The 19522-nt window shown below is 45.5% G+C and overlaps 1 protein-coding gene across 2 annotated transcripts in view; it reads right to left on the reverse strand.

The window, feature by feature from the left end:
* DOCK1 (dedicator of cytokinesis 1) overlaps positions 1-19522 on the reverse strand; it is a 315270-nt gene that overhangs the window by 115184 nt on the left and 180564 nt on the right. The window lies entirely within an intron of this gene.

Raw genomic sequence — 19522 nt, forward strand, 5'->3', positions numbered from 1 at the left:
CCAAATCCAGCACTGGCTCTGCGAGATGTCTTAGAGTATTTACCATCCCCAGCAGGGTTAGTCACTGCATGGAGAGAATTCAGTTATTAATAAAGAGCCCTGGGGAAGAGGCAAAAAAAACCTAAACCAAAAGCTGGTTCAGCACCACTGCAATTTCATTTAATATCACAGCTAGAAGCTCTTCCCTGGGAGGGTGCTGAGGTGCTGGGTGCCCAGAGAAGCTGTGGCTGCCCCATCCCTGGCAGTGTTCAAGGACACAGGGGCTTGGAGCAAGCTGCTCTAGTGGAAGGGGTCCCTGCCCGTGGCAGGGGTTGGAGCTGGATGAGTTTTATGGTCCCTTCCAATGCAAACCAGTCTGGGCTTCTATGATTTGGTGGTAACTCCTGCAGTCCTTGGCTTTCATCCTTCCTGACCATGCCACCCGATGAACAATTGCCATGCTACAGGCACACAAACCTCTTTGATGACCCAGATGATGAGGGCTTGTAGCTCTTCCTTCATCCAGGGAATCTCTTCTACTGCCTAGGAACCCACCATTGGCACCCACCAAGTTTTACCATCATTTATTTGCTCTATAACATATCTATCCACAAAAAGCAATTCAGCCCTTCCAGATTTTCAACTGAACTAGCTGAGAAACTTGGACAATCAGTGCATAGCAGTAAATCTTGTCTCATCTCAAGCCAGCTATCTCAGGTTAACTGCGGTGTGTTGATACCATACGCCACGTGCTTTCCAGATGTCTCTCACCACTCTGTTTGACAGACTGGAAAGACAGCTTTTATAGATCTGCACATCAATCCTCCTGAGCACTCAGTCTTGCCACTATACTGCTCAATCCACACCTACATCTCTGCCCAGAACCCGCTCCAGTGTGTCTTAATATAAAACCTTTCTATTTATCTGCTATAAGAGAACTACCACAGTCCCCGTGTTAAATCAAGGCAACTGCTGTATTTTATCTACCATTCTTGTACAGGTAGAATTCCTGTGTGCCAGAACAAGAAAGCAGCTTTAACAGCAACGTCTAAGTAAAAGGGATTAGATATTTTACAGGCGAGAGAGCAGCACGCTCTGAATCCAAACTCTATGGACCACACAGGGAATGTTGACATATTTAAATCCAGGTTAAACACAAAGCGGAGGAGTTGGAAAATCATCACAAAACCATCGAACCACAGGAGAGTTTGTGTTGGAAAGGACCTTCAAAGGTCATCTAGGTCCAACCCACTGCAATGAGCAGGGACATCCTCACATCCAGCCTGGCCTTGAATGTCTCCAAGGCATTGGATGAACGCAACAACTGACTTCAGAGGGGTATTTTTCCCCCCTCACCTTCAACACAAAGGCATTAGCAATTCATACTGCAGATGTCACAAGTTAGAAAGGAAATTAATGCAATAGTCTTACTGAAATGAGGCTGAGAGAAGTGCTATTATTTTCCCTACAGACTCCTATGTCCACACTCCGAGTTCTGCTTATAGAGATAATATCAGCAAAGCTTAGGAAAAGAATCCCTAAAAGAATTCTGCATTTATTCAGAGGTGCACTTGAATGCTGGGCTGGAGCTCTGTTTGGTGGAGTGTTTTTAAAGATGTGATGTGGAAAGATTTGATGCGAGTTTGTCATTGGCCACATTCCAGTCTTCTCCTAAGGGCTTTTATTACACATACGTTAGAATCATAGAAGCCCAGACTGGTTTAGGTTAGAACGGACCTTAAAATCATCCAGTTCCAACCCCTGCCACGGGCAGGGACCCCTTCCACTAGAGCAGCTTGCTCCAAGCCCCTGCATCCAACCTGGCCTTGAGCACTGCCAAGGATGGGGCAGCCACAGCTTCCCTGGGCACCCTGTGCCAGCGCCTCAGCACCCTCACAGGGAAGAGCTTCTGCCTTAGATCCAATCTAAACTTCCCCTGTTTCACTTTGAACCCATCACCCCTTGTCCTATCACTTCAGTCCCTGATGAAGAGTCCCTCTCCAGCATCTTTGTAGCCCCCTTCAGATACTGGAAGCTGCTCTGAGGTCTCCACGCAGCTTCTCTTCTCCAGGCTGAACAGCCCCAGTGTTCTCAGCCTGCCTTCCTATAGGAGGTGCTCCAGCCCCTGAGCACCTTTCCTGACTTAAAGAATTGGTTTCAAATCCTGGCTAAAAATGACTCAAACTCTTCTAAGTTACAAGTGCTCCTCCACTGACTTCACTGCGAGTCAAATACATGGTAAAGGATGGGAATCGAGTGAGCAGTCTGCATATCCATAGAAAATGATCAACAGTTTAAGCCTATTTTCACATTTCTTATTAGCAGCTGTGATGCTGGAGTTTAAGGCACAGTTTCTGTGCTGGATGAATAAATCACATATGCCAGCATAAATCTTTCATGATTTCTTCATAAATTCCTCATTTCTTGTTGTCAGTTGTCTTGGCAGAAACTAAAGTATACGAAGCTGTAAAAATGCCAGTCTCATTCCATTAAGACAACTGTCTTTGAGTAGTGTTTGACACGCACTGGGTGATGCTACATCACCCCGGATGCACATCGGAGTGCAAAGGCCTTGTAGAAATACAGAGCAAACCTGCATCCCCCTTGACTAGCTGGTGATCATCTCGCAAGTGGCTCAGGTTTTACATTTAATACTTGTTTGTGGGTTCATGGTCATTATACACTGTGTTTTCTTTCACTTCAGCACCAAATGAGAGAGTGGGATTTCACCTTCTTCAGTCAAGAAACCGGGATTTACTAGAGTGGTGGACTTTTACCTTTGGAGAGTATTAGACAGAAAAGAGTATATTAAGAGAGGAGGAATGAACAAATGGACAGAAAGAGAGGCCTCAGTCTTCAAGAGAAATTGCAGCAGAGCTGAGAACGTGCTCTACAAGGGAACCAAGCTCCTGCTCCCTTCTAGAGCTTATAGCAGCCTTTCAGTACATAAAGGGGCTATAAGAAACCTGCAGAGGGGCTTTGGCCAAGGGCCTGTAGGGCCAGGCCAAGGGGAATGGCTTTAACCTGCCAGAGGGGAGACTGAGATGAGCTCTTAGGCAGAAGCTCTTCCCTGTGAGGGTGCTGAGGCGCTGGCACAGGGTGCCCAGAGAAGCTGTGGCTGCCCCATCCCTGGCAGTGTTCAAGGCCAGGTTGGACACAGGGCCTTGGAGCAAGCTGCTCTAGTGGAAGGGGTCCCTGCCCGTGGCACGGGTTGGAGCTGGAGGAGCTTTAAGGTCCCTTCCAACCCAAACTGTTCTATGATTCCATGAAAAATGAGCTCTCAAGTTTGGTTTGCCTACCTAGAATTGTCACCTGAAGGAAAGCCAGACTCAGCAGACATTTGTATAATTTCTTTGCTACATGAAACTACTCCAGCAATGGATTTGGCAAGGAGTGAAGACGCAACGATCCCTCTCCACACCCCTCCATCAGCATTCACCTGAAAAAGTCCATTCGCTTCTTGGCACTCCTGCAGCAGAAGCAATCGGACAAATTGGAAAAGATGAGGAATAATTCTTAAAAACAATAAGAAAACCCTTAGATGCTGACAAAACCACTGAAAATCACAGGTTTATGTAGACCAAGAAATCTCTACAGCTAAGCAGTAGTATTTTCAGGGATACAATACAGTGGCAAGTGCTGAATGTGCATTCGGAAGCCTAAAAAGTGCTTGAGGCTCTACCAGAAAAGGAAGGTACATCCCAGTATGAATACGTTAGTCAGGTAATAACTATGAGATGTATCTCAAAGAGGAAAACATTTTACTTTTCCTTGAGAAAACATGACTGAAGTGGTTGGGGAAGTACATAAGTATAAAGAGCAAGTTTGACAAATGGGGAAGTGTTCGGTGTTCAAGGAGAACTTACATGGAACATGTTTGCTTTGGACAGATGGCATTCTACTTTGGGTTTTAAAAATTAAACATGGTTTCAGGCTGAAAAGATGCAAAACAGTCCACAAAGAAGAACATGAGCTAACACTGGGAGGGAGAGTAAATAAGCCTAAATGTGCTCTAGTATCCCACCTCGCTGACAAAGCCATGCAAGTGAAGTTCATCCAGAAACGTTTCTGTTTGGATACCTTTATAAGGGAACTGTCAGAACACCTTCAGCTATCTTCTACAGCTCACCCATTTTTCCTACTTTACATTTGTTGCACCTTGCTTACTACAGACATGAGTGGGACAGCAAAAGGTAAACCATAGAAAGAAACACAAGGATGCTCAGGGGCTGGAGCACCTCCTGTTTGAAGACAGGCTGAGAAAGTTGGGGCTGTTCAGCCTGGAGAAGAGAAGGCTGCGTGGAGACCTCAGAGCAGCTTCCAGTATCTGAAGGGGGCCTATAGGGATGCTGGGGAGGGACTCTTCATTAGGGACTGCAGTGACAGGACAAGGGGTAAGGGGTTCAAACTTAAACAGGGGAAGTTTAGACTGGATCTAAGGAGGAAATTCTTTCCTGTTAGGGTGGTGAGGCACTGGAATGGGTAGCCCAGGGAGGTTGTGAATGCTCCATCCCTGGCAGTGTTCAAGGCCAGGTTGGACAGAGCCTTGGGTGCCATGGTTTAGTGTGAGGTGTCCCTGCCCATGGCAGGGGGTTGGAACTGGATGATCTTAAGGTCCTTTCCAGCCCTAACTATTCTATGATTCTATGAACATTTTATCAGAGCCAGAGAGGAACAAAAACAGTGATGACTGAACACCTGAATTCTCAGTAGGATAATGTCAAGATAAGAAACAGGCATGAGGAGCTGTGGCTGCCCCATCCCTGGCAGTGTTCAAGGCCAGGTTGGACACAGGGGCTTGGAGCAAGCTGCTCTAGTGGAAGGTGTCCCTGCCTATGGCAGGGGTTGGAACTGGATGAGCTTTCAGGTCCGTTGCAACCCAAAGCATTCTATGATTAGGGTTATATATGTTCATATAATGGCCAACAGCCTTCCCATGGACAGCAGCCAGTGGGAGACATATCACCTTTGCAAACTGCTTACTATGCAGAAGTTACACATGGTTTAGAGTTATAAGATGAAGGTAGAAATACCAGGAGGAAGCTCTCCCTGCCAGCATCCTACCTGAGGCCACACTGTCCCACAGCCCATTGGTAGCCACTTGGTTTGGATGAGGGGAGTGATCCCCATGCTGGGTATCAGCCGTAGCACAGGAGATAGAGCCCTTGCACCAACCCAGGGCTTTAATGCTGGCTCTACCCCAGCTGCATAGAGGCAGATGACACCTGAGCCAGCAGAAAGCCTGCCAAAACAAATTAAGCTGTCCAAAACATTAACAAATTGAATCAGGGGGTGCTGTTGTACCAGTCGAGTGCTTTGTGTCACGCAGAGGTGATGGTTTGCACCCGGTAGCAGTAGCTCTAAAATGAACTGTGTAGGTTGTCACAAGGCAGCCAAAGGTAGCAGGTTGAGCTCCACTTCGGCTGCCTCTCCAAAGTTACCTGCCAGCATCCTTTTCATTCTGCTGATAATCACAGTGGCCTTAAAAATCACAGTCTGCACGCCTTCTGCAGCACTCGTGTATTTAAGTGGCTGGATTTTACTGAAGTCGCTGGCATTCAGCAAACGACTCCTACAAAGGCAAGGCTGTAATGCTCTTCCCCAGCCTCAAGGTGAGGGCTTAGGCAAGGTAAACACCAAGTGCGGGTGGGAGAAGCCAGAGGAGGAACAGCAAAGGCATTTCCAGAGCTCCATCCTTCCAGCAGGAGGGTTCTGGAGAGCTCTGGATGCTGGCTGTGAGCGCAGGCAGGTGATGGAGGGAGACAGGAAGGTGTTAGGTGCTGGCTTTTAGCAGGCAAAGGGGGTAGCTCTTCCCGTATAGGATCATAGAACAGTTAGGGTTGGAAAGGACCTTAATATCATCTAGTTTCAACCCCCTGCAATAGGCGTATGTGGCAGGAGAGAAACCTGAAAAGCTGGGAGGGCACTAGCAGAGCAAACACAAACATATCCTTGAATACACGGAACAGGGAATACCCTTAGCAGCTCACCAGGCATTTGATGAATGCATATACACAATGAACTCAGAGAAGGAAAACGTTTGTTTTTAATACCTTTCATATTATTAAGAATCCAAATGAAAAACAGCTTGGAAGTCTAAGGTTCACTCGTTCAAATAACAGGAGCTGCACGGAAGTATCTGACAGTATGTGGCCCAGTATTTTCAACCACAGGTGATTATATGCATCCATTAACTATATATTAAGGATGATCTCCTTCTAGTAAATGTTAAACAATAACAAATTTACCTTATCATTTCCATCTGTTCATCCCAAGATCTGTCACTGTGTCTGTTGTAGTAGGTGCAACAGTGCCTGCTAAACTAATGCAAATCCTTATGATGAAGAAAGGGAAAACATCTGTCAAGAACGGCTTAGCTAAACCTATGTCTGCTATGCCATTAAGCAACACCAAAGATCACTTTTCACTCCTCATATTCAGCGCTATAAACCTTTATACTGGTGATAGACAATGATCTGATACCTATTTTCTCTTTGAATATACTTATTATTTTATCTATTATACTTATAGGTCTTTTCTTGTCCTATAATCACACATGATGGAAGGTGGCAAATGGAAAGGCATTGGAACTGGATGAGCTTTAAAGTCCCTTCCAACCCAGACCGTTGCAGGATTCTATGATGATACAGTCTGAAATATCAGAGCATGAATAATCATTATCTCTGTACTTTAAACTCCAGTTATTGCTACACTGGCTCTGCTTGCCTGTACTTGAACTGTAAAAGCCTGTTTTCTAGAATCTAGCTTATGAAATGCTTCTCATCTGAAAATGGAATAACCCCAGAAAAGGCCTCACTGGCTTTTTGTGCATCGAGGCTCCTGCTCTCAGAAGCCAAAGTGCTCCGTAATTATCAGTCATTTAAAGAGACAAAAACACAGAAGAGGAACATGTTTGCAAGTTAAAGGCAAAAAGGGTGTAGGGATATTTTAACAAAAGGCTATTAAATTCATAACCGTGCTGGTCACTGTGCTTGGGAATTAATTAGAATCACAGACAAACAGCAAGATGCTATTCTATCATACACACAACACCTCTGTCAAATTAAGCTGTTCCTCCTCCCATGGTCATTTAATGCACCGTGAATGCGGGGCAGAAAAATCTCACAGCAGAAGCACCAGCCTTGGAAATGGTGCAGTAAAGTTATCATCAGTATTCTGATCTTATTTTTGTACTTGTACAACTCTGTTCTCCTTAAAATGGGCTAATATTGGCAAGAGTAGGAGATACCAACTGCGTCGGTGTTAAATGTGCTGGAGGCTGGAGCTATCCAGCTGCCAGGAACAGCACAGCGGGGAGCCAGGCTGGATCCCAACAGGCACATCTGGATACCATTCACCTTCAGATCAGCTCTTTTCATAGAATCCCAGCCTGGTTTGGGTTGGAAGGGACCTTAAAGCTCATCCAGCTCCATCCCCTGCCACAGGCAGGGACACCTTCCACTAGAGCAGCTTGCTCCAAGCCCCTGTGTCCAACCTGGCCTTGAACACTGCCAGGGATGGGGCAGCCACAGCTTCTCTGGGCACCCTGTGCCAGCGCCTCAGCACCCTCACAGGGAAGAGCTTCTGCCTAAGAGCTCATCTCAGTCTCCCCTCTGGTGTCTTTTTTCCAAGTAACAATGGACAGGACAAGAGGAAACAGCCTCAAGCTGCCCCAGGGCAGGTTTAGATGGAGCTGAGGAACAATTCCTTCCCCAAAGGGTGCTCAGGCACTGGAACAGGCTGCCCAGGGCAGGGCTGGGGACACCGTCCCTGCAAATGTTCACACACCGTGTAGGTGAGGCTCTCAGTGCCATGGGTTAGAGGTGGCCTTGGCAGTGCTGGGGAAGAGTTGGATTGGATGTGCTTAAAGCTCTGTTCCACCCTGGCTGATTCCATGATTTCCAGAGTGACACCTCCAAGATTCACAATGCGCATGGGGCAACGCCAGAGCTTGCACTCAATTTCCCAATACATTTTATTCCTGTACCACAAGGTGAGCGATGGAAGGAGTCAGAAGGAATCACCTAGGAATGTTACAGATACTGATTGGACTATGGAAAGTAAATCAACAGGAATGAACACAACATTATTTCGTGTGATGTTTGGTGATACATAAGGAGATGACCATGCACTCGACTCTATTTTCCTTGGCAACACTACAACCTTCTCCCAGAAGCATTTCAGCCTGAACTCCCATTTATAATATAGAAACAAACAGGATTTTGTTATTTCCCAAAGTGAAATAGTGTGTGTTTTTAAAAATACTGGAAAAGATTAATAAGCCTCAAGTGTGAAAAAGAAGCACATCGCTCACGAGATATTTTTAACTGTGCAACAGTAATAACTAAAATGAAGATGACATGGAAAAATAATGATTTTAAGTGAAAACTGCTACACCTTCCATGTTAAAAATAGACATGGTATGACATTAGCTTTTACTGATAGCAAAAATGGAGCCCTGCTAACATGGGTTTTGATTTAACACCTTCAGCTTCATTTAATTACCCACTGCATGCTGTTGCTTTTATAAGAAACAAGTATTCACACATTCTTGTTCATGCCGCATATTTTGTGCCAAAAAAGGGGATATTGGGATGTGTGATTCAGACAGCACGTCCTGCCGCTGGTTCTGCACGCACAACGGATCAATACAGCACTTGCCCCAGAGTACAGGCTGCCTGTCAGAGAACCAGGATTTCAATTAATAACTGGAAGAGCACTTTCAGGTGGGTTTGGAATCACAGAATCCCAGCCTGGTTTGGGTTGGAAGGGACCTTAAAGCTCCTCCAGCTCCAACCCCTGCCATGGGCAGGGACCCCTTCCACTAGAGCAGCTTGCTCCAAGCCCCTGTGTCCAACCTGGCCTTGAACACTGCCAGGGATGGGGCAGCCACAGCTTCTCTGGGCACCCTGTGCCAGCGCCTCAGCACCCTCACAGGGAAGAGCTTCTGCCTAAGAGCTCATCTCAGTCTCCCCTCGGGCAGGTTAAAGCCATTCCCCTTGGCCTGTCCCTACAGGCCCTCATCCAAAGCTCCTCTCCAGGTTTCCTGGAGCCCCTTAAGGTACTGGAAGGCTGCCCTTGTGTATATGTTGCACACATCACAAGGCCATCTCCTGCATGATAACATATTACCTGTCTCCCTATTGCCATAAGTAAGATCATTTGAAGCTACATTAAACACGGGGCTATCAGAAGTCTCTCTCCTTGGTGCAGTGCAGGGAGGTCTTGGAGAGGTCCTGCTGCTCGAAGGAGTGCAAGGACAACACACATGGGGAAGGGCTCTGCTCTTTTTGGCCAATGGCCAGTGTAAGGAACGGGAAGGAGAGGACCAGACACCACTTAGCTTTACCCATCCAAGCTGCACACTCCTGCAGTAGTTATCCTCTGCCAGCCCTGGACCACCTACTCCAACCCCATGGGTGGCGGGAGAACTGGCATGCTCTTCAACAGCCTTTGGACTCCCACCTCCAAAGCACACCATCGTCGCTTTCTGTCTTGGGTTTTGTCACATTTACAACTGATACTTGATTTTTCCTGTGGGAACCTAGAGGACAATCGCTCCTGCAGGCTGTCCCATGGATTTGGTGCTGCAGGGAAAGAGATGAATGTGGCACCAAACCCGAATGCGAGGAGCAAGGCTGGTCCCAAAGGCTTCATGCAATGAGAAAGCAAATATTCATCCCCAGCTTCATCCCAAACTCCCACTGGTACCATAATGCAAATTCAATTGTGAGCCGATCCCCCTCAACCTTATATACAGTTAAACTTTGAGTATCTGCACATTAGGGTCTTTTGAGTGAGTTCAGACAGCACAAGGGAAAAAGAACATTCAAATTATAAAGTATAAGTTATCATTTGAAATTACAGTTAGGGGGTTGGGGTTTTTCTTTAGTTATAATTAGGAAATTTAGCATCAGGAATTAATTAAATTAAAGGAACGTCTCCACTAAAGGATCTACTTGAAAAATATGACCTGCTAAAGGCTTCTGCTACTCCTAAAGCAACCGAAGCACAAAGCAAACAGAAGTATGCAGCAGTATATTATTATCCACTATTCAGTGCACATTATATCGAATTCATCTCAAACGGCACCATTTGATGACAAAAAATATCATAAAAATTAAACTGATAAATCCATTGGTTGGTGTAATATGCTCAGGAGGACAATGATCCCAAAGTATCGTAACGTCAACCCTGGTTTAGGTTCTAAGAGGGAAAATAATATCCCAATCATTCCTTTCCAATCGAAAATAATATGGCGATGCTTCTTCAGATCTCAATTAGACTCTTACCCAGAATTATCATGACACATGGTCTAATAACCTCTTGCAGCTTTCTTTCAAAGCAGCATATTAAACCCAGGAGTTCTTTACACTGTGTATATGCAAGTTGGGAACAAAAAGCGCCAGTATCCAAAATAATGAGTTGGCTTTATTAGTATCTGGCTAAAAACAAAAGAAAGCAGACATCCACTGAGGACGATGCCACAAACTGAGGAGGAATAAGCTATCTGCAATGCTCTCTTGCCTATTGTAATCAGAGCCAAGCCTCTACCTTCACGCGGTTGCACGGAGCTCACGTGCCCTATTTTACCTTTTCAAGCATCACATTTCTGAGCTGCTGCTGAAAACAGCAGACTGTGAGTGCTTCTCGATGGCTCATTCCCTGTTTGCAGAACAAATACTGAAGAGATGGTAAAACAGATCAAGGCAGATGACCAGCAGAGCTGACTCTCGGTTTAGTAGCTACCCCACCAGCAAAGCCCCATGAAGTATTCTGTATATAGACCCCATCACAGTAACATGGGAAGCCCAGTGGAAGAAGTGCTTTTCTAAACTCACACATTTCTTTACAGTTCTCAAGCTTTGTAACATACACGTAGCATTCAAAATGTCCTGAAGGGATTAAATCTGCCACCAAAGGAGACAGGCAGTTAATGAGCAGAAATGTTGCCAGGTCTAAACCTCAGGATTCCCTTCCTACTTAAAACATTGCAAGGAGCCAAAACCAGCCTTGTAACAGATGGAAAGATGACAAAACCTCTAAAACCCCTCCGTTCACTTTTCCCTCTTCATGCATCAAACTCCAACCCAAGAACACCAGCAGTTAGGATAATTTTATCCCTCTCTGTTCCTTTCTAGTTCATGAAGAGACGTTCCCTAACACGCAATTCATTTCTTTGAAGTCACTGTCATTTTCTTGTGGCAAATAAAAGGTTGAAGTGTCATGGAACAGATCAGAAATACTGTGAAAAGACATTAACTGCTACTGAGCACTGAACACGTGCAATATTAGTCTAGTGCTCCACGGTGATAATTCTGAAGGGGGGACTAAGGATTACTCTTTCCTCAAGTGAAATGGAACACATCATCTCCGCTGACCTATAGGAAGAAATACACCAGCAACAGCCTTCACCTTACAGAGGTGGCATGGTGCAGAGATCTGCATTCCCAGGAGGAGAGCAAATCCCATCAGTGCTTTAGAAACAGAGAAATAGGTTTGTCAAGGGAAGCATAACACTAAAGAAAGAACAAGAGCAGTAACAGTGGATGCTTGACATGGTCACCCAGCACAAACCCAGCCTCCTCCCTGCAGGATGCTGGCACCAAAACCCAAACACGTGGAATCCTAGAATCCCAGATTGGTTTGGGTTGGAAGGGAGCTCAAAGCTCCTCCAGCTCCAACCCCTGCCACAGGCAGGGACCCCTTCCACTGGAGCAGCTTGCTCCAAGCCCCTGTGTCCAACCTGGCCTTGAACACTGCCAGGGATGGGGCAGCCACAGCTTCTCTGGGCACCCTGTGCCAGCGCCTCAGCACCCTCCCAGGGAAGAGCTTCTGCCTAAGAGCTCATCTCAGTCTCCCCTCGGGCAGGTTCAAGCCATTCCCCTTGGCCTGTCCCTACTTGTTCTTATAAAAAGTCCCTCTCCACATTTCCTTTTGGCCCCTTTAGGTATTTTTAGGTACCTTTAGGTGCATCTCTCCAAATGCACAAAACCCATAATTTAGACTATATAATAACAACCAAAATGATGTTTATTTTAATGCTGAAAATTATTATTCCAGCTTTAGACCCCAGAAGAGAATAGTCATGATACAAATAGAAGGGGCAATACCCGGAGAAGCAGCAGATGTATTTGGAGAGGCTGTGACATCTGACACATAAATCCCCTAGGTTGGAAGCTGCTACTCAACTTCTCCAGCATTAAGTGATCACAAATGACACATATATAGGATAAAACCAGATCATTAAATCCAGCGGAGTGCCAAACCCCACCTGTTCATCAATTCTCGTGACAGCAGCGCCATCACCATACCACCTATGCCAGGCCCAACATCTAACTCCTCATGGCTGGGCTAGTATAACCAGCCATGGAGGATGCTTCCTCTCTTCCAGCTATGGAAACTAGAAAGGAAAAGAGCCCCCACTGAAGCATATTCCTTTAAGTAATCTCAGCCTTTTGAGTAAGAAAAAAACCCCTGTGTTATTTTAAACACAGTCAAATACATTCATTTTCCTCCTAGGTCCAGTTAATGTGACAGGTACAATACTAAACCCAAAATCCTGCAAGGTCTTTACTTGAAAAGGTCAGTACATTATGCAACAGGGTTTTATGGACAGCAAAAAACTCTCTTCCATGTACAGAGACTATGTCTTTACATAATTCATCAATGTGCATTAATCTCTTATTTACAGATGAAAACCAGACTTTTGGGCTCCTTAGAAAGCTACATGCTTTGAAAGTCTTCATCCTCAACCCATCCATGGTAAATAGTGGGAGGTTTTTCTATCCAGAGGACTTTGCCACTAAAGGGAACCCAAATTGCTCGCATTTGAAGTCTCATTTCATTCCATCCCTGAATAAAATGACTTTGGTGTTCAAGTTGCATGTCTGGACTCTTAAAACTTCCTAAATAAGCAAGCAGAGAGTCCTACAGGAAATGTATTCATAGTCAGGAAAAGCAGCACCAATTCCTTCTAATCAAAGCTTTTCCTGCTGTTCAGACTCCTCTTGAAACAGCGCATCCCTTCTCCTCCTAAAATACAATTGCATTTCCAACACTTTCTTCATCCTAATATCCTATTTGGACATGAGTTACTATATTCCATAGCAATACATATTGAGTCAGTGTTTTAATGACCAGTGCCCCAGTGATAAGTGCAAGCTTCAAGTCACATCTGGTATTAACCTCTTTGAACATGGCATTAATGCAGGATTCAACCCTGCATTAATGGGTGCAGGGCGGCTGGAAAACGAAGCACTGATTTAAATGGGGTTTGTGCTTCCTCTCCCCACCCCATATGTCTGATATCACCTGATAGTCTGTAAAACCATGTCGTGGCCTAGTTTTCTATCTAGAATCATTGTCATCTTTGGGGACTGCTTTCCCCTGTTGTGAAAAGCACACTTCCATCCATCAGTAGCCTGGGATGGGTTGTAAAGAAGAGCTTTTACACTTGCACTTAATTTGACAGATGCAACTTGACTGGCCAATTATGGAAGTGCAAAAAGCCTATTTTCATACATTTATTACAAACGTCTGTGGGCTTGGTGCTGCACAATATTGCTATTAAATGAAACCCTGATAATCTAAACCCCAACTTCATTTTGGCTTTGGGCTCCTTGTCAGTAAGAATAACTCCGAGGCCACTGAAGCCTCTGCTCCACTTTGAGGCTCACGGTTATGCAAACCTTGCGTCAGTGCATAACCCCTCCAGTGTCTGCATGCTATTGATGGACAGTCACATCCATCGCTGAAGTTCATCCTGAAAGCACAGTATAGATCTGACAGGTCCTGCTATGACAACCACGGAGTAGAACAGCCAACATTTCCCTGGAAGCTCCACAAATAAACACTCCAGCAACAGTAAAAGGTACGTGGTCACCGGATGTACCCCCCTGGTTGTTCTGCCTCCTCTTTGCGAGACTTTTTAGTGCTTTTCACAGAGAAAAAGCATTCCGACTTGGTGCATTGGGTTTGCCTGGGGTAGGGTTAATTTTCTTCCTAGTAGCTGGCTGTGCTTTGGGTTTGGGCTGGAAACAAGCGTGGGTAACACAGGGGTGGTTTAGGTACTTGCACAGAGTCAAGGTCTTTTCTGCTCCTCAACCCACCAGTGAGAAAGCTGGGGGTGCACGAGGAGCTGGGAGGGGACACACCTGGGACAGCTGACCCCAAGGGAACTTCCGGACCGTGTCACAGGACTCTGGAATGATCTGGGTTGGAAGGGACCTTAAAGCTCCTCCAGCTCCAACCCCTGCCACGGGCAGGGACACCTTCCACTAGAGCAGCTTGCTCCAAGCCCCTGTGTCCAACCTGGCCTTGAACACTGCCAGGGATGGGGCAGCCACAGCTTCTCTGGGCACCCTGTGCCAGCGCCTCAGCACCCTCACAGGGAAGAGCTTCCCCATCCCTAGAATGGTTCAAGGCCACATTCCCTCTTCTTGAATCAATGCACCACTTCTCCTCTTAAAATACAATGACTTTTCCACCACTTTCTTCATCCCAACACCTTATTTGGTCATGGAAAACCATTGCCACATTCCATAATAACTACTGCATCACTATATGATGTCATGCTCAGCAATAAAAGTAGGTGGTAGGTTGACTGGGGTGGGGGGAGCTGCTTGGGGACCGGCTGAGCATTGGTTGGTTGGTGGTGAGCAATTGCTTTTGCTTGCATCACTTCTCTTCCTTGGGGTTTGTTTCCCTCTCTTTGTTATTTCCTTTTTCATTACATCATTATTATCTCTTTTTAATTTCAACTATGAAACTGCTCTTATCTCAACCCATGGGCTTTCCCACTTTTACCTTCCAATCCTCTTTCCCCCATCCCACCGAGTGGGAACGAGAGAGTGGCTGCATGGTCCTTAGTTGCTGGCTGGGGTTAAACCACATCAGCTGGGTTTTCAGGAGGAAACCCATCTTCACCCATGCACAAAACCAATGCAGCAGTGGTGGGGAGCAGGTTAACACCCACCAGATTCACACTGCAAGGCAAGATGTATTTCCTCTGGGGAAAAAATATAGAGGCATGAGAAACCTCATTCTCTCTGGGAAGCATCTCATCCCTTTTTCTACGACTTCAAAATGCAAAATAACCAGGTATTTTATGTAAATTTGGACATTAGACACAAAAAACTAGAACAGAAAACATCAGATTCATTTTTCATAGGCAACCCAGCTTCCAGTGGAACAGCTGCAGATGAAAGTAGTAGCTACAAATTAATATATCATAAGGTATACCAAAGGCACTGATTGTCTCAAATGCCAGAAGTAAGACCAAAGACTAAATTGTTTTCGTTTATGAAGACGTAAAGAGGAGCTGTTTGCATGTTCTGAGTTATGGGTAAAAGAGGAACCCGAGTTTCGCTTGTCAGCTCATGACAAAAGTTGGAAACAATTTCCAAACCCTTTCTGAATCATTTCTGAACATGATTTGGAAGGGGAAAAAATGTGAACAATACAAAACCCTGCTGGGTCTTTCAACTGCTTCTGCATTTAAAACTCGAGTGCATGTTCCTGAAGGAGATAGAATCCCAGCCTGGTTTGGGTTGGAAGGGAACTTAAAGCTCCTCCAGCTCCAGCCCCTGCCACGGGCAGGGACCCCTTCCACAAGAGCAGCTTGCTCCAAGCCCCTGTGTCCAACCTGCCCTTGAACCCTGCCAGGGATGGGGCAGCCACAGCTTCTCTGGGCACCCTGTGCCAGCGCCTCAGCACCCTCACAGGGAGATGCCTGGAATGAAGAATCTGCCCTCAAAATGTCTCCAAACCCGATCCTGAAACACAGAAAACCCTCCTGACTCCTTGCAGCTATCAAACACTGCTACCGGAGCTTATCACGGGGACCTTGTGTACAGATACACCACGGTGGCTGAATATCAGGCCTAAATTTCATTATCAAGCATCTGGTGGATTGCTCCAAAGCAGCTGTCACAGTAGCTGTCAACACAGCTGATAAACCCCATTCCCTTTAATCCAGTGATAACATGCCTTTACCTTGCTAGGAATAACTCGTCCTGAAAATGTGAACAGATATAAACCTTACAACAGATGTAATTTAAAGGTGCCCAAGTATCTTAAACAGAATAACTATTACTCCTATCTTGACAGCATTCAATATAAATTATTACCCAACAGCCTATTTAAAACTACAAGTAGCATTCTAAAGTTGCCTTAGCTCATCCTTATTTTTAGGCACTGTGATCGTGAATACATTTAGTAACCACAATGCCAGGAGTTAGCCAGGCTTGAAAACGCCTGTTGAAGAAGAAAACCCAACAGATGAAAACCTACATGGCTTTAAACTCGACTTAATCCTAATGCAATCCAACATGGAGAAATAGCACAAGGCAGCAGACTCCCTGCATGGACCCCATGTCTCTGGCAGAAGCATGGGGCCAACCCGTACCAAACTGATGCCACCGACCCTACAGACCTGCCATTGAGAAGCTCAACTCCAAGTCCCAGCCCCGCATCCACCATCCCATAGAGAGCGACAGGGCTCCAGGCTGCTCTCTCCAGATTATTTCATCTATTCCCCTTTTCCCTGTTTTATAACAGGTTTCTTAAGAGATGCCTGTCAAGCTGGTTTTGAATACCTCTGCTGCTGGGGACTTCACAATGCCCTGAGCAATCCACCATAGTGCTCATGAGAACATCGCCCAGCCTCAAACCTCAATGCGTCTTCCTACATCTTCTAATATTTCTATTGCAGCCCAATGAGGCTATGAAAAGGCTTCTCCAATCTGCTCTGCTGCAAAATAATATGTATCTGAAGACTATCTCCTCTCTTTTTGCACCTTTGTCTTCTCTCTTCTTTAGATCTACCCAAAAGCAGTGGCCGTTTAGACACAATATACAGATAGAGACTAGATATAGATATAGATACATACATATAGATATATATCTATATATAGACTAGACCAGATATAGATTAGATACTATTCCGATGCTGTTTTCAAACAAGCACCCCTAAAAGTACTGTTCTGGCCAGTAACTGGCCTTTGGTTGGCTTTTGGTTCAAGCACAGCCTCTTGCTCTACTCCTAGAAGTAGCTTCTTCAAACATACACACTATGCCTATTGGTCACTTCTGTCACTCCTCAGTGGTTTTCCTCTGTTGCTTGGCCATTGTTTACCATAAAATGGAAGCTGTTTTGGGCCAAAATGTGACAGTGAAAGGAAAAGCCATAGAATCCCAGCCTGGTTTGTGTTGGAAGAGACCTTAAAGCTCCTCCAGCTCCAACCCCTGCCACGGGCAGGGACCCCTTCCACTAGAGCAGCTTGCTCCAAGCCCCTGTGTCCAACCTGCCCTTGAACACTGCCAGGGATGGGGCAGCCACAGCTTCTCTGGGCACCCTGTGCCAGCGCCTCAGCACCCTCCCAGGGAAGAGCTTCTGCCTAAGAGCTCATCTCAGTCTCCCCTCTGGCAGGTTAAAGCCATTCCCCTTGGCCTGTCCCTACAGGCCCCTGTCCAAAGCCCCTCTCCAGGTTTCTTGTCAGCCCTTTTAGCTATTTGACTTGCCACCTTTGAGCTAGGGTTTTTTTCCCCCTTTATTTCACACCACCAGTTATATTTCATGCAGGAAAACAAACGATCTCACAAACATTCTGTATACAGTTAAAAATCATCTCAATTAATTTGGCTCATGGCACGGAAACACCCAATCTGCAGAAAGAAGTGCTTTCGAGAGTGATGCAAATGGTGTGCTCTAAGCTATTACCATTGAGAAGACTCTGTAGCTTTAAAAGACAGAATTTGGTCTTACAGTTTCCCTAGTTTTCTTGCATAAAAGTTGATAGGGGTGAAAATAAATGGAGCGGAGGAACAAAAAGGTGTTTTACAGCGTGGCTTTCTGCTTTTGGAACCCACATTAACTTCAACAGGCAAAAAATGAAAAGCCCTTAAATCAATCCAGAAGCATTTACAAACGAGCTGGTTTTCAATGAAAATGAACTTGTAAATTAGAGATGAACAACCCCCTTTAGCACTTCTGCAGATATTCATCAACACCAGAAAGACTTGAAAACTGCTTTTGTTTGTAACTCTAAGTACTACTCGGATACTCTGTGGGTACTGAGGTTATTCAGGAAGAATCAAAGATCTTAACAACACATTTCTGCTTCTTCAGGACTTAATGTTCAGCATGGGAAAAAGGCAAGACTGCTTTTAAGGATCAGAAAACCAAAGCTCACATCTTAACTGTGGACCTCTGCATCCCACTTCGTATTACTCCAAGATTTGAGAGTGAGGAGCTGCCTGGTACTAATCCCTGTATGCTTAAGAGAAAAAACAGTGGAGAGGGAATGGCTTTTTCTCTTCTTTTGCTCTTTAATTTCTATGACCGTAATTCCACAGTAAAAAAAAAACAAACCCAGAACACTGAGGTCAAATCTGCACCCAAATGAGCAATGAGAGATCCTTTGGGAATATTGTGAAGATTGTTGAATCCTAGAATGCTTTGTGTTGGGAGGGACATTATGATCATTCAGTTCCAACCCCTGCCACAGGCAGGGACCCCTTCCACTAGAGCAGCTTGCTCCAAGCCCCTGTGTCCAACCTGGCCTTGAACACTGTCAGGGATGGGGCAGCCACAGCTTCTCTGGGCACCCTGTGCCAGCGCCTCAGCACCCTCACAGGGAAAAGCTTCTGCCTTAGATCCAACCTAAACTTCCCCTGTTTAAGTTTTAACCCGTTACCCCTTGTCCTGTCACTACAGTCCCTAATGAAGAGTCCCTCCCCAGCATCCCTATAGGCCCCCTTCAGATACTGGAAGGCTGCTCTGAGGTCTCCACGCAGCCTTCTCTTCTCCAGGCTGAACAGCCCCAACTTTCTCAGCCTATCTTCATATGGAAGGTTCTCCAGCCCATGATCATCCTCTTGGCTGTCTTCTGGACTTGTTCCCATAGTTCTATGTATTTCTTGTGTTTATGACACCAAGTGTCCAAACACAGACCTTTCCCATCATATTCCAAGCTCTTCAAAACCTCAGCAGAGCCCAGAAGTGTTCTCCTGTTGGAAAGGATGCCCGGTACCATACGCTCTGAGGGTTTCCAAAGCACCTGCACCATGACTCAGTTGGAATTCTTGAAGCAAAACCACTTTCAAAGTTAAAAAAAAACCAAAGGAACCCAAGGGGGTTCAGATCTTCCTCATCATCCAAGCTCCAGGGGCTCACCATTTGCAACAGCAGGTGCTTTGTAAGCTGCAGCTGCACACAATGTGCATCCACAACCAGTGGGTATAACTCAGTAGGAGGCTGAACCTCCTAACTCCTATTAAGGATGGATTTTATTAGGCGGGGAAGGAGACTTCAGAAGCCAAGCTTAAAGTGATGGTGCATTTTTATAACCAGAGTAGGAAGCATGGTGCAGGATCTTCCATAAGTAACCACTGACAACTTTATAGCCATGGTAGCTACCAGTGAGCGCAGGAGAGATTCCTCCAGGCAACTAGTAAATAGAATGTTTTCTCCTTATGCTTTCATCACAGTACACATAAAAGCATTTGACACACTTAATAAATGTCACAAACATAAAATATC

Source organism: Pezoporus wallicus, unplaced genomic scaffold, assembly GCF_028554395.1.
Source record: "Pezoporus wallicus isolate ANWC-B61680 ecotype Strahan unplaced genomic scaffold, APGP_CSIRO_Pwel_v1 contig_13954, whole genome shotgun sequence".
Taxonomy (NCBI): Eukaryota; Metazoa; Chordata; class Aves; order Psittaciformes; family Psittacidae; genus Pezoporus; species Pezoporus wallicus.